We start from the raw sequence: 12,522 nt of genomic DNA on the forward strand, positions 1-12,522 counted from the left end.
GCCTGCGACATGAGCCATAATTTGGACCGCGGACGATACCCGGGGATGTAGCTCAGATGGTAGAGCGCTCGCTTAGCATGTGAGAGGTACGGGGATCGATGCCCCGCATCTCCAACGAGGAACAATTTTTTTTCTCAATGTCTTACGTTTGTAAAAATATGTGAAGTTTAATATAAATAAAGGCGTAAAATAATTAAGCAATTTGTAGTTTTTATTCCGTTTTTCAGATGTGGCTTCAAATAAACTCATCATCTATTAAACAAAAGCACTAACCAGAGAACACATAGACTAGACATCTAGAACAAATTTTTTCACCGGCGAAAAAATGCGCTGAGGAGACTACACAACTTCGTATTTGCTCGGCTCAGTCTCTTGAGGCTCAAGCATTGAAAATAAGGCAAGACAAAATCAGTGTGCTGCGAGCGCTGCCACGAAATGCACGCATTACCAAATGAAGCACGGCTATGCGCTCTTTTTCCCTTGCTCACTCTCTCCCTCTCTTTATGCTCTCTCTCTATGGTCTCTCGAATGGCAGCAGCGCACAAAAATTGAAAATTGTTCGCGACGATCTGAGCTCGTTCCTTTTGAGTGAAGGGTATACCGAAATTTGTAAAGCGTTCGCCACGTTCATGCAAACAAAATGTAAGCGTTTCGATGGTTATTCGTGGGAAGGGTATGAAAGCGTTGATACGCATAAACAATATGATTTCGCGACGGACAAGTACACACACTTGTAGTCCCTTGCTTCATGTATGAGCATTTGTGACCTGCGTGCGTTACTCTTGCTGCTTGTAGCAATTTTAAAGCCCAGCATTTGCATTTGGTCGGTCTTATGGACTGTCATAACCACTTTACACAGATGTACTATGTATGAACATACATACATACATACATATGTACATAAGTACATTTATATATTATTATTGCTAATCATGTTTATAAATGTGTCTATATATAATTAAAATTATTTTATACACATTTTTAACCGAAAAAATTATCGTAAAACACTACTAACTTTATTAAATGCTTTTGCAATATATGAAATACACATGTCATATTATACTCAAGCTTTACTCATTATGCATTATCATTGCATTAAGTCATAATGGCCCATTTGATAGTCACCCTACGATTCAAATCATACAAAATTTACAAAATAATAATTCCAGAGACAATTAGCTTGCCATCCCATACAAGCATACACATACACAAATGTATGTATGCATGTGCTCACTTCACAAGGCAGACCAACGGCAAATTTTGGGCTTTACAATTTGCACAGCCTGTTCTGCACAGAAAGAATACATTTTCGCGACGAGCATGCACACACACATTTACATGGGCATCAATACTTACAAACCCTGCCGCAGGTAGCAAGAATAGAGTTGCTTACACAAGCACACAAATGATAGCGAGGGACTGACAATGTGTGTGTGCATGGTCGTCGCCTAAGCATTTTTTATGTGTGCAACTTTTGGGCTGATAATAGACGAAAATACTGAGAAAGAATTGAGTTTTGCGACGCACGCACAGAAAAGCACATACACGTAGCAAGGATGTAAATGTGTGTGTGCATGCTCGTCGCGAAAATGTATTCTTTCTGTGCAGAACAGGCTGTGCAAATTGTAAAAGCCCAAAATTTGCCGTTGGTCTGCCTTGTGAAGTGAGCACATGCATACATACATTTGTGTATGTGTATGCTTGTATGGGATGGCAAGCTAATTGTCTCTGGAATTATTATTTTGTAAATTTTGTATGATTTGAATCGTAGGGTGACTATCAAATGGGCCATTATGACTTAATGCAATGATAATGCATAATGAGTAAAGCTTGAGTATAATATGACATGTGTATTTCATATATTGCAAAGCATTTAATAAAGTTAGTAGTGTTTTACGATAATTTTTTCGGTTAAAAATGTGTATAAAATAATTTTAATTATATATAGACACATTTATAAACATGATTAGCAATAATAATATATAAATGTACTTATGTACATATGTATGTATGTATGTATGTTCATACATAGTACATCTGTGTAAAGTGGTTATGACAGTCCATAAGACCGACCAAATGCAAATGCTGGGCTTTAAAATTGCTACAAGCAGCAAGAGTAACGCACGCAGGTCACAAATGCTCATACATGAAGCAAGGGACTACAAGTGTGTGTGTACTTGTCCGTCGCGAAATCATATTGTTTATGCGTATCAACGCTTTCATACCCTTCCCACGAATAACCATCGAAACGCTTACATTTTGTTTGCATGAACGTGGCGAACGCTTTACAAATTTCGGTATACCCTTCACTCAAAAGGAACGAGCTCAGATCGTCGCGAACAATTTTCAATTTTTGTGCGCTGCTGCCATTCGAGAGACCATAGAGAGAGAGCATAAAGAGAGGGAGAGAGTGAGCAAGGGAAAAAGAGCGCATAGCCGTGCTTCATTTGGTAATGCGTGCATTTCGTGGCAGCGCTCGCAGCACACTGATTTTGTCTTGCCTTATTTTCAATGCTTGAGCCTCAAGAGACTGAGCCGAGCAAATACGAAGTTGTGTAGTCTCCTCAGCGCATTTTTTCGCCGGTGAAAAAATTTGTTCTAGATGTCTAGTCTATGTGTTCTCTGGTTAGTGACAAAAGTCAGTCTTTGTATAAACCTCAATAATTTTTTTTTTTAATTTAGAATTTTTTTTAGATTCAAAAATGTATTGAATCATACAATTTGTATATTAATATGATTAGAGTAAAAAAAGGATTGTCTTCTAGACAATGTGCTTGGAGATGCGGGGCATCGATCCCCGTACCTCTCACATGCTAAGCGAGCGCTCTACCATCTGAGCTACATCCCCTTCGATGAAATGCCCAACTATGTAGCCAAAAAGTGAAAAAAATGCAACTGAGTTGGTTTAAAAATAGATTGGTAAATTAAATATTCCAAATAAAAGCCATGGTCAGCTTTCGTTGAAAATAATGACTGGCAATTGAGTCGAACGCAACAGAGACAAATTTTTATTGGTGGATACGAAAATACCTTACAACCTATATATGTATGTTGTTACAAAAAATAGCAAAACGTGATGATAATGTTCTCAGACTTACAAATAAAATAAAAAAAATCGGTAAACTGTTTTCAGAGAAAGTTGAGTCTGTTAGCATTTAAGAGTTAATTTATAAGTATATTCTCAAATGTATCATATAACGCGACAATTGATATCTATATGTTTGTTAGGGTATTATCAATACATAACTATCCCAACAACTCTCGAAACCAAAAAGTAAAATATGCAGAATCATACGATTTTATTATGTAAGAAACTTCATTCGAATAGTAAACCTGAATTGCCTGCCAAGCAGCGAAACAGACACAGAAAACAGGTTTATTTTATTTATATGCTAAAAACTTTTTATTGAAAAAGTTGAACCGAATTATAATCTATATGCTTAATCATTTTACAAAGATAGTTCAAGTCCCAAGATAATAATTTATATTAAGTGCATAATAAAATATTTTTAATTCAATAAAATGAAAAAAAATTTGCGGGCTCAACCGGGATTTGAACCCGGGACCTCTCGCACCCAAAGCGAGAATCATACCCCTAGACCATTGAGCCTCTTGCGTTGACGATCGCCTAGTAGCCTTTATAAGTAACTGATTCATCAAATAGTCAAAAAAGACCCAAATAATCTATTTATTATGCATCTAACCAGTTTCGGGCTTATAAAAAACATGGCCCTTTCTCAAATTCCAAGGTTAAATGCATGAAATCCATAAATCACTGCATGACATTTGTCCGTTTTCAAAGCAGACTATTATTTTCTGCGGTACCAATTGGGGATGTAGCTCAGATGGTAGAGCGCTCGCTTAGCATGTGAGAGGTACGGGGATCGATGCCCCGCATCTCCAAATACAGTTCGCTGACTTTTTTGTTTAATTATTTTCCTTTTTTGTGTAATTAACTGCGGCTGTGCACATAATTTCCACATTAATGCACTCGAAATGGACGGCAGTTATTTGCATTAGCGTTTCTGCGGTCTGTTGTCCCTAAGTAAATGAATAGCAAATGGATGGGTAAAGCTTAGAGAGTTGAAACAACCGAATAGATAATGATAGAGGTTTATGAGATAAGAAAAAACAGAAAGTGAAATAAAAAATTATATATTTTCCAGAAAATAATTGGATGGCAGAAAAGGGATCTTTACTAAATATAGATAGATATTTTATATTAATTTCAGATATTACATAATTATCATGTGTAGCAACGATTTATTGTTCAGCTTGTTATATAAATGTCTTTTTTATCAAGTCTCTTAGCTATTGACCGCGACCATTAGCCGAATCGAGAGCTCGAACTCCACATTCACGCTGTGAGTCTGCAACCTGCGCAAATATTTAATTATTCATAACTTTAAACAATCACAGCGACGTCAGCGTCATGGCATATAACCCCAGGGCTGTGCCAGGACGACGTCTCCAGCCTCCAAATGCCATTTACGTCTCAACAAACACAACATACAATACAAGGGATCCATGCACCAACCCCCGTTGAAAACCTTCCTCGTCGCCTGGTAATAACATTGTCGTAAAATCATGTTTGGCTTATCGTTATCCCAGCTGGGTTGCCGAGGACAGGACGTAGTGTCCTGGGCCGCCAGGCTGCCAGGATGCGAGTCGCGCGCGCTGCATTTAAATGCCGTTGAAAATGGCGTGAATTATAGTAGCGTAGGTTAAATGCCTTTAGACAGCCGCATAAACTACAACAGCAGCTGAAGAGAGGGGGAGCGCCTGAGTAACCCTTTCGCTTTTGACAGGATAGATTTCAAAAATTGTTGAATCTACGTAAAAGTTTTGCTGCCGTCTGCTTTTAATTTTTGTAAAATTATTTGCATTCGCGCACGCAACTGACAAACAGAGCTGAAACTACTTGTCCTGCTCCTGTGCTCCTGGCTGGTTTTGCTGGTTGGCTGGTTGGCTGGCTGTTCGCCTGTTTTCTTGTAATTATCGCCTTTGTTTGTTAGTTGAACTTTTGCCAGGTCTGCCCGCCGGCCAACATACAAAATTAGCGTGGCAAAATTACTAAACAATATTTGCTAGGAAACTTGGCTGCTCAAGATGCTGTTGCCACCGCCGCTGCGGCAAAGTAAGCAACATATTGTCCTTGTCGCTGTCGTAATTTTCTAATTGGCCAAAGTTACTGCCAAGTTTCCCACCGCCGCCCAAAATGCCAGCAAGATTTGTGTTTAGTTTCGTTTGCTAATTCAATTTTAATGCTTGATTTCATATTAATTGAAAAATAAATTTCGCTTTCTGCCCAGAGGCTTAAGAGCAAGGATCTGAGTATTTAAGATCTCACCAATAGAGTTTTCAAGCGGAATAATGCAGATTGAAAAGGCTTGAGATTTTGAAGAATCTAGATATCATAGGCTTAAGTAAAATAATATACGAGTATATAATAAAAATTAAAAATAAATAAAATGAAAATTTTTATGGTGAAGGTCAAAAAAAATGTATTTTTCTTTGTTCAAAAAAAAAAATTCTTGGGTCTGTCGAATATGGGCAGCCCTGCATTATAATTGATCTGAAATGATTTTTGCTTTCGACTTAGCAATTTTGTGTCTGCGCTTAAATACTATTTAATATCAATATGATCTCTCTTCATATCTTGATATCCAAAAGCAGCATCAGAATGTTACCTAAACTGGCTAATGTCCGAGCAATTGCCTTTAGTCTTTTGGGGCAATAATTTCGTACGTGGCTCGCTTTTATTAAACTAATCATTTACATGGACACACATTGTCGTTGGAAACAATTTCGTGTGCCGAGCACACAAAAACCTCACAGATTTATAAGCTGTTGGCAGTGAAAGGGAACCGTACTACCCGCATTAAAAATCCGAGTCATAAACATATTTGGAGCGATAAAAAGGTCAGCCCCAGCCCCCGCGCCAAATGACCTTTGTGCTCTATGCCCTGTTCTAAGCTGTAAGTAAACTTATTGAATGTCTTAAGTTTTTTACATCAGCCTCGTCCCAGCCTGCAGGCTGCCTTCTGCTTGTTTTCATTTCATTTTTATGACAACGTTTAGAAATTGTTGTAGATATGTTGTTGGTGCTGCTGCTGTTTGTCTTTCCTTTGGCTGCTTTTGGCCACATTTAGCGCGGCCCCCACCGTATTGACATTTGATCTTTATTTGGGCATGGTCGGTGCCCCAATGCCCCCCAATACCGCCCCATAGACGAGCACTCGTGTGTTGACTGTGTCGCTTTGTTTGTCTGCAGGCATCTTTTTATGACTCGAGTATGTTTGCCTTTTGGCTTTGTGCATGCCATAAAGAAAGCACAAAAAATGGAATACAAGTTCCAGAAATCAAACTTCTTCTGCTTCGGCTGATGGGCGCTGGAGGTGGCCCGGCCACAAATATGAGGTCATCTGTTATGAACGCTCGCTCAACTGGCTTAAGAAGCCTTTAAGCAAATACAAATTGTGCGACGTTCTCATAGAATGTTCTGCTTGCGGTGACAATTGTATTTTGCTTCGATTTTAGAACTTTCATTTCTTTAGGAGTTGTCTTTGGATCTCTGTAAGATGCAATTGAAGGCATCAGCCTCAGACTTAAATGCGACTTGGTTTGCATGAGAAGAAGAAAGCGATGGCTTAAGAAAATATACATAGGCGAGATACATATACATATATATATACAGTCGAGTCTCGATAATTCGTACCCCACTAAATAAAAAATTGCAATAAATCGAACAAATTGGATACCTTTGAAAGAAATTCGTTCTTAATAATTCTCGATAAATTGAATTTCTGTGTAAATCGAAAAAAACGGATCCCATTGCCATTTCGCATTATCGAGACTCTACTGTATATATTTTCTTATTTTACTTCCATAAAATAGGTTCCCATTTTATGACACCGTCTCCTGACAATCTTATGATGTGACATAGAAAATATAATATAAAAATTTAATTCATCATTTTTTAAGAATACAGAATTTCTTTAACTTTTTCTTTTGAACTTTTTCAAATGGGTATAACCTCTACTATAGTTGTTGGCGAATATAGTTTTTCATCCACTCTCAAACCAAAAACACATCAACGCAAGCTAAGTCTAAAGCCTTACCAAGTCAAAAATGATTATAAGAAATTAATCTCTTATCATTATCCTTTGCCAAGCCCATCAACTAGTATTTAATGTGCACTAATTCCGAGTCAACGCCACGTTTCGAGCTACTCTACTCAAGAAGCGAGACACACACAAGACGTCTTAATCAAATCAGAGCAGCTAAATGGCTGGAGATACCCTCATAAATATGTCAATTAATGGCACGCCCCAGCCCGAGCCCGAGCCCGTGCCCAAGCCGGGCCAGGCTGTGCAGGTCTCTTATCGCAATGAAGACATAAATGCCGTGATATCAATTTATGTCAACGCAAATGGGACGGATTGTGTTGGAGCGGGAGTCTAGCGTGGGTCTAGTCGGTGTTGTTTAATATATGCACAGCCACTTGACTGGCCGGGAACATGTGTCAGCGAATCTTAAGTGGAGCTTATGGAACTATTAAAAGGCACAGACAACGCACAGCACATGTCTCTGTCTGGTGTCCCTTACAGCAATAACAAAGCAAACAAATATACAAGAGTGTCGTCCCACACATGTTGTATTGGAGCGGGGGTAATTAGTTTACTACACGCTTGAGGCGTGCCTGTTACCAGGACGAGGCTGCCCGCACAGTTGTCGACCTGAGACTCTACCACTCTCCCCTCTTCCTCTTCTCTCTATCTCTCGCCTTTGCCCGTTATGAATAATTCAGTCTATGGGCAAAAACTTTGACCAGCTGGCTAAAGGCTGAAGGTTGAGGGCTGAAGGCTGAAGTCTGAAGGTTGAGATAGCCGCAAGAAGGCAACCGCAAGTCGAAAGAAGAAGATGCGGTACACAGATTTCATTGCTGTCGAGTCATAATCACTGTGGAGCTCTTAAACGCAGATTACTCATACGCACGGTTGCCGGCGAGCATTCATTATTTAGCTGCTAAGTCTGACAGCTCAATAAAGAAATGTTGCTAATGTTAATTGCTTTTGTGCCGCAACGTCATTTGCATAATTTCCTTTAAACAATAAAAATCTAATTTGCCTGTCTCGCATTTTCCCCGACACTTAAATATATAATTTCTTGTTAAATTCATAATTGTTAATTTTGTTGTTGCGGTCACATTTGCCTTGCTCTTCTTGTCTTCTTTTCTTTGGCCGGGCTTAACTTTAATTAAGAGACAAGTTTCAAGGGTTGTTCGGCCAGCCACGCCCCTGGTGAACCAAGGGCTAGCAAAACTGTTTCTATTAGGGCCAACAAGATGACAATTCAGAAAACGACTAAATGAGATTAGCTACAATTAGATATTATTGTTGTGGCATGTGTGTGTGTGTTAGGTAAGTTTGTAATAACAATTCTGGAGTCTTGGCATTTAAAATCAATTTTAATGCGGAGTTTTAGTTGGAGAAACTGCCTTTCCGCATATGGTAGATATGAGGTAGAGACAAAGGTAAAAAAAAAAATTAAGTAAATTAACCATATTTCAATATATTTGCTATCTTTTAGAATAGGATAATAGGATAGATAACCAGATCCACTTAATATATTGAATGAAAAAACTAAGCACTTTAATAATATTTGGATTATTTTTATGCTTGTCCAGTCCAAAGTCCCTTACAGCATACTTCTTTTGGGGAAGAAATATTTTTGTTCATACAACACTTAAAATTAATGGCTCACTATTTGCACAACAGCTGGCATGGCATTTGGTTATTTTACTTTCAAATTTGAGAACTCGAAAAAAGGTAAGCAAACCATTTGGCAACTCCACTTGCCCCACAGCTGGCACGAGCAATTGGATTGTTGGTAAACAAACACACAAAAAAACCTTTTGTAACTCATTCGCGACAGTTCCCCTGTCTCTCGGGTTGCCGTAGCCATTGTTGTAGCTCTGCCGCGCACTGTGACATATGAGTCGAATATGTTGCAAATTCAATATTTGCCAACAATTTTGCAGCATTTCTTGTTCTTTTTTTTTGTTTTTTTGGCAACATTTTTGCTTCTTTGTTTTGTACTCTTTTGCCACATGTCCGAAATGACAGTTGAAACAAGCGAACAGGCCAACAGCAACAACAACAACAACGAAAACAACGGCTGTTCATCGTCAAAAAAAAAAAAGAATGTTTAAAGCAAATAAAATCATTTGATGCAACACACAGAGCAGATATATAAGAAACAATACAAAGATGTGGCTCGATTGAACTTTTGATTACCCTATAATATTCAAATATTTGTCTCATCAAAATGAATTGAATAAGGAAGGAAATAATAAAAGAATGGCTCATATATGATTTTTTTTTAATATTTTAAAAACATTTACATTAAAAAAAAAAAAAATTTTAATTTTTCGTAATGTTTGTATAATATTTTTTATTTATTTATTCATTTATTTTTCAGAAAAATAATTAATTAACAATCTTATAACGTTTACTGCAATAAATGCTTTTCGAAATTTTATTTGTTCTTACAATTCTAATATATTAATTTTGTATTTTATCAATTTAAGAACGTTGATAATAATTCCTGCTAGTATTTTACTACATTCATTTTGTACTTTATTGTGTATATTATTTTCCAATATATTATAAGCATTTCAATTGATATGATAAATGAATTCATATTTTAAAATTATTTTCACTTCATAACTAAACTTTTTTCATTTTTAATTTTCTATATATTTCAGCCTTACCAAATCAGTTGATCTACCTAATTTAATACCTTCCATATTTTCGCACTACGTTTGGTAGGCAAATGTGCTGCCCTTACTTTGGGTGGGTAGAGTCCACATTTCCGCATTTCATATGGGGTTTCGTATGGCCGCCGGGCAACTCTGCAGCTGACCGACCGACCGGCCTTCCAGCCAGAAGGACGCGTTCCGCCTCAGTCCTTCGGTCGCCTTTTAACGTGTGCTTTGTTTAACGAATCGTGCAAATGCGGGTGGAATTGGAATATGCCCAGCTCCGTGGGGCGATGAGCAGTTTATTTTTCACATTTTTGTGCATTTATTTGATTACGCTGAGTATTTTATTTTTCAATAAACACGCGAAATACACAAAACACAAAAAAAAGTAAGAAAGGAAACTGGCGCCGCTCATTAAATTTTGATTGTTTCTTGGCCATAAAAATCACAGCAAAAGTTTTAACGGTGCGCCAGCAATCACACAACTACTACAGCAAGAACAAACAACAACAAATTATGCTGATGGCTACATAATAGCCAGTGCCTTGGCAGCAGCCCCTTTCCGCCTCCCACTGCCTGCTCTGGCTGGCCATTGAAACTTTGGCGTCTAAACAGCAGAAAAACTGACTCGTGACTGGCTGAAATCGCTTTAGGCATTTACCAAAAATGATGATAATTAGCCGAAAAACCGCTAGCCCAGCCCCACCACTAGGCAGCCAGCGACAAAAAGTAAAAGTCAAATCAAAAACTAAACAAAAGTGCCAAGGAAGCCAAGCCACGTCTCCTGGGTGGAGTGGAGTGGTGCGCCAGTGGTGTCCCAATGTGAAAATTAACTTGTAAACGCTTACAAGAATTGGCCGAGCCGAGGCAGATAGAAACACCAAACACCTAACTGTAGCCAGGAGTCGTCTAACGTCTCTCGTCTCTCCCGGGACTCTGGACTAACGATTTACAATCAAACGAAGCGCCAAAGTCAAAATAAAAACTTTTGCATTTTATTTCGACTTTTGATATTTGCGCAGATTTCTTGCTCGCTACTTTCGAGTGCGATTAAATTTGTTTTAATGGTTTTTGTTCTTTGCCTGCTGGGTTTTTTGAGGGGGGGCGTGAGACTGCCCGCAGTTGGGGTGCGCAACACTTAAAGTTTGTTTTTTAATGGCCGCTGCTTTGGTGGCGGCATTGTGGTTGCCCGGGCCTCCTAATTGCCGCCACGCAAACAAACCGCTTAAGGGCGTTAAAGTCTTTAGGAATTCCCCCCTGCTAAAGCTAAAGGCCAAAGCGATTTGTCTTAATCAATCCAAAGTTCTCTTAAATGTGTTTTGATTGATTTTCTTTATATTTTAAGCAAGTTATTATTATTTCCTTAAAACTAAGAATTGGATTAGAGTTTCACTAAGAAATTATATATGGGTTTTAGAGTCCTGCAAGCCTGTATCAGGATGTGTTGTAGCTTAATCATTTGAGAATATTTTATTTATTCATTTACTTTTTTAAATATATATTCAAAAAAAATATTATTTACTAAATACAAAAGCAAAAATACATAAGAAATTTACGGTTAAAAAAAAGTTAAATTATTAGTTTATGAATTTGCTATTTCTTTTATTTTATTTTTTTTTTAACTTCTTTTTAGTTAAAAATGTACATATTTGACACATAAATTTAAACTTAAATATTGTTCGAATTTTTTATTAATGTTAATATATTATTAATATTTTTATAAATGTTAATTTTTTAAATCAAGATTTAATTCAAAATGAATTATGTTACATATAAATTTAATCATAAATATTGTTAGAGTTTTAGATTCATTTTTAAATATTTTAAATAAATATAATAAATGATTAAATGAGTTTAATATAATTTTACTATTTACATATGTAAACTTGTCCCTTCAAAGTGTTAAGTTGTTTACTATTTATATTTGATCAATTATTTATAATAATACTTTAATCTTTATTTATGGCATCTACACGTTAAATAATAGTAAAGAGAGTTTCAACTAAATACAATAAAAGCAGAGAATATTCATATGTACAATAGGCTAAAGACGAATATACTTTTGTTTCATAAATTTGGCTTAATTCCTACGTCTCAACTGTGGCTTTTGGCAAACAATAACACATGAATTTCTCTAGTTAAATTATTTTGCTATCAACATCGTCACACGCTGACCAGCTTTGGCCAGCTTCCTACCCCACCTCCAGTCCACCTTTGTCATATAGACTTAAGCCAGTCCCTTAGCTCCAGCTTCAACTGGATGCGGTCCAAGTAACTATAACATTTAAGCAGCTTTGCGCAAGTTGTGCGCCATTTGATAGCCATGAAGAGTTGAAAATGAATTTTATATAAATGTTTTTCATATAGAATAAGCAAGAATAGGTAAGGTGTGCCTGACTACGAGATACGCTGTAGTTAGTGTCAAGTTGGAGATACAGAAAGGCTTATGAGAGATAGTCTCTCATGTTCTCTTCTGCCTGTAACTACAATGCTTAACTCAATACTCCCTCTATGCATTCTCAACGTGTACAGGGTATTAAATGAAAGAATTTGCGTCTACAAAAAAGGCAAGCATTTTATTTTTATGGCAGCCAACTAACAAGGTTCAGTGGCAGTTGACTAAATCATCTAAGGATTTGCGTTTATCACAAGGCAGCCAAAGCAGTTGGTGTCGCATCGCCCAACTCGGTCTGTGTGTCTGTCTGTCTCCATGTCCAGGGGCACCTTTGGCGACAGGAAATTGAAAATTTCCCCAC

The 12,522-nt window shown here is 37.3% G+C and overlaps 4 non-coding genes across 4 annotated transcripts; 2 read left to right on the plus strand and 2 right to left on the minus strand.

Moving 5' to 3' along the window:
- Nucleotides 1-41: 41 nt before the first annotated feature.
- Trnaa-agc lies at nucleotides 42-114 on the plus strand. The gene has a single exon. It is a non-coding gene; the product is annotated as a tRNA-Ala (tRNA).
- A 2,661-nt stretch (nucleotides 115-2,775) lies between these two features.
- On the minus strand, nucleotides 2,776-2,848 carry Trnaa-agc. Its single transcript has one exon. It is a non-coding gene; the product is annotated as a tRNA-Ala (tRNA).
- A 690-nt stretch (nucleotides 2,849-3,538) lies between these two features.
- On the minus strand, nucleotides 3,539-3,610 carry Trnap-ugg. The gene has a single exon. It is a non-coding gene; the product is annotated as a tRNA-Pro (tRNA).
- A 220-nt stretch (nucleotides 3,611-3,830) lies between these two features.
- On the plus strand, nucleotides 3,831-3,903 carry Trnaa-agc. The gene has a single exon. It is a non-coding gene; the product is annotated as a tRNA-Ala (tRNA).
- Nucleotides 3,904-12,522: the final 8,619 nt, after the last annotated feature.

This window comes from Drosophila mojavensis, unplaced genomic scaffold (assembly GCF_018153725.1).
Source record: "Drosophila mojavensis isolate 15081-1352.22 unplaced genomic scaffold, ASM1815372v1 contig_16, whole genome shotgun sequence".
NCBI classification, from domain to species: Eukaryota; Metazoa; Arthropoda; class Insecta; order Diptera; family Drosophilidae; genus Drosophila; species Drosophila mojavensis.